The sequence below is a fragment of the Musca domestica genome, unplaced genomic scaffold (genome assembly GCF_030504385.1).
Source record: "Musca domestica strain aabys unplaced genomic scaffold, Musca_domestica.polishedcontigs.V.1.1 2, whole genome shotgun sequence".
Taxonomy (NCBI): domain Eukaryota; kingdom Metazoa; phylum Arthropoda; class Insecta; order Diptera; family Muscidae; genus Musca; species Musca domestica.
This window is the reverse complement of record NW_026712249.1, coordinates 26,894,202-26,897,475: the sequence shown is the minus strand read 5'-3', so window position 1 is coordinate 26,897,475 and position 3,274 is coordinate 26,894,202. Positions and strand designations below refer to the sequence as shown.

The following is a 3,274-nucleotide window of genomic DNA, read 5'->3' as shown; positions in this document are numbered from 1 at the left end:
ATTGGATGTAAATTATGCACTATAATATGAAGTGCTAAGCAGAATAAAGTCTAACAAATTTGAATCAAATAAATTCAGATATACCTATAGCTCCAATATATACATTTCGACTGATATTGTAATTGAACCTTCCATAAGACACAATATACACCCTTTGCAGCAGAAAAAAGTATTTCCGTAAGATTTAGTGGAAACAGATTCAGATTGTTTCTTTCATCCGATTTTAAATATAAGCCACTCTTAAGCCTAAAAATACATGCGATAATGATTATATAGACGCTTATTTAAAACAGACTTTCAAAACTTTTGTTGGATTTTTTAACCATATATTTATGGGAATATCTTATATTGGGTCACTATTTTTATATCTATTTCGTCTGAACTTCAAAATTGTAGATTTAAAATCTTAGCTCAATCCCACTACAGCACTTCGCACACGACTGAACACAATTTAAATGTTTCATAGCAAACAACAAAAAACACAACCATTCTAAACCGCTGTAAAACAATACCAGCTCCACTGCAACACGTACTTGAAATGAAAATCGATATTGTTCGATGTGGTTTTGGTGATGCGTCTACTAACCGCACCTGGTTTGGAATTTGAGGTTTTTTGTTCTGTTTTCTTGTTACACAGATTGACTAAATCAACTACACACGCACACACTCATACTTTCCCACATGATCTGCCTGCAGTCACTTAATAAAAAGTTAAATTCTTTTAAAACCATAAAACAGTTTACAACGGACTTTTGCTTTGAAAACACGCACACTGAGTCCCTGGATTTTTTTCGCACTTCATAGACATCATCCTGCCTAGCAAAGAAACCTCCCCCCCACAAAGAGTAGCAACCCTCTGGGCCATCTGGGTCAAATCGGGCACACACACACTCACAAAGTCAATTGTGTGACAGAGTGCCCAGAGTCCAAAGTCCAACAAAGTTCGAGTATGGAACAATTAAAATCCAAAATAGCGGTGGTCACTGGTGCCAGTTCGGGTATCGGTGCTGCCGTAGTCAAAGATTTATTAAAAGCTCAATTGATTGTTATTGGTTTGGCGCGCCGCATCGAACGTGTTGAACAGCTGAAGCAACAGTTGACCGGCGAGGAGCAACAACGTCTGCATGCCATCCGCTGTGATGTGACCAATGCCAACGCGGTGGCTGAGGCCTTTAAAGAAATCTCCCTTAGCCATGGCAGCATTCATGTGCTCGTTAATAATGCCGGCTGCCTGAGGATGGGTCAGTTGTGCCAAATGCCGCCGGAGCAGATAGAGGAAGTGCTGCAAACCAACATCATGGGTGTTGTCAATTGTACCCGAAATGCATTTGCCACCATGCAGGAGGCAGCCGGGCGGATGGCCAGCCGCGTGGTCACATTATTTTAATCAACAGCATTCTGGGTCATAATGTACCCGTGATTCCCGGTCATGTGCCGTCGTTAAACATTTATCCAGCAACCAAATATGCACTAACGGCCATGAATGAAATTTATCGTCAAGAGTTTCGTGCTCTGGGAACACGTATCAAAGTTACGGTAATGACTTTTCATATATTTCTTGTTTTTGTTTGTTGCAAATTTTTGGCGTTTATTTTTCGAAAGAAGGGGGACGGGGGTGGTCAGTCTGTCAAATTTACTTGCCGCTGGTCCTTCACTAATGGGGTTTCTCTTTGTATTGCAGAGCATTAGTCCTGGTCTGGTGGATACCGAACTAATAACGGAAGAGCAAAAGAAGATTTGCCATGGCATTATTTTACAGCCGGAAGATGTGTCCAGAGCCGTCATGTTTGCCTTGAGTTCACCACCACACGTTAATATTTATGAATTGATTGTAAAACCGGCGGGCGATATGATTTGATGTATTTTCTTTGGTGTAATTTGAAATGTGTAATTGGAGTTTAAAAAATATATATATAAATTGAAGTAGGTTGATAAAATTGTGTTCAAAGGTGTGTTTCATCTGTTTCGTATTTGAAGTTTTTAATAGTAGATCTGTCTATGACAGAAAATTGTCTATGTAAGTCCAGGTCTTCGTATAGCTCCTAAATATCGGTATCTCTCCGTATACCGTATTTTGATGTTTGCGACATTTTTCACCAGAGTTGTTTTAAGATTCGTATGACCTAGTCAAAAAGTAAAAATCAGTTCTGCAGAGACGTACACACTCAGCCAATTTTTTTTTTTAAATAGCCATAACTCCTTAAGTATTGAGTTTTCGGCGTTTTTAGCTATTATTTGTGATCACTTTTTTAGGCGTGAATTATTGCAAACTTTAAAATGGCCATAACTCCTTAAATATTGAGTTTTCGGCGTTTTTAGCTATTATTTGTGATCACTTTTTTAAGCGTGAATTATTGCAAACTTTAAAATGGCCATAACTCCTTAAATATTGAGTTTTCGGCGTTTTTAGCTATTATTTGTGATCACTTTTTTAAGCGTGAATTATTGCAAACTTTAAAATGGCCATAACTCCTTAAATATTGAGTTTTCGGCGTTTTTAGCTATTATCTGTGATCACGTTTTTAAGCGTGAATTATTGCAAACTTTAAAATGGCCATAACTCCTTAAATATTGAGTTTTCGGCGTTTTTAGCTATTATTTGTGATCACTTTTATAAGCGTGAATTATTGCAAACTTTAAAATGGCCATAACTCCTTAAATATTGAGTTTTCGGGGTTTTAGCTATTATTTGTGATCACTTTTTTAAGCGTGAATTATTGCAAGCTTTAAAATGGCTATAACTCGTTAAATATTGAGTTTTCGGGGTTTTTAGCTATTATTTGTGATCACTTTTTTAAGCGTGAATTATTGCAAACTTTAAAATGGCCATAACTCCTTAAATATTGAGTTTTCGGCGTTTTTAGCTATTATTTGTGATCACTTTTATAAGCGTGAATTATTGCAAACTTTAAAATGGCCATAACTCCTTAAATATTGAGTTTTCGGCGTTTTTAGCTATTATTTGTGATCACTTTTTTAAGTGTGAATTATTGCAAACTTTAAAATGGCCATAACTCCTTAAATATTGAGTTTTCGGCGTTTTTAGCTATTATTTGTGATCACTTTTTTAAGCGTGAATTATTGCAAACTTTAAAATGGCCATAACTCCTTAAATATTGAGTTTTCGGCGTTTTTAGCTATTATTTGTGATCACGTTTTTAAGCGTGAATTATTGCAAACTTTAAAATGGCCACAACTCCTTAAATATTGAGTTTTCGGGGTTTTTAGCTATTATTTGTGATCACTTTTTTAAGCGTGAATTATTGCAAACTTT

At 36.3% G+C, this 3,274-nt stretch overlaps 1 pseudogene; it reads left to right on the top strand.

Moving 5' to 3' along the window:
• Positions 1-727: 727 nt before the first annotated feature.
• On the top strand, positions 728-1,940 carry LOC101896270 (farnesol dehydrogenase-like; annotated as a pseudogene).
• Positions 1,941-3,274: the final 1,334 nt, after the last annotated feature.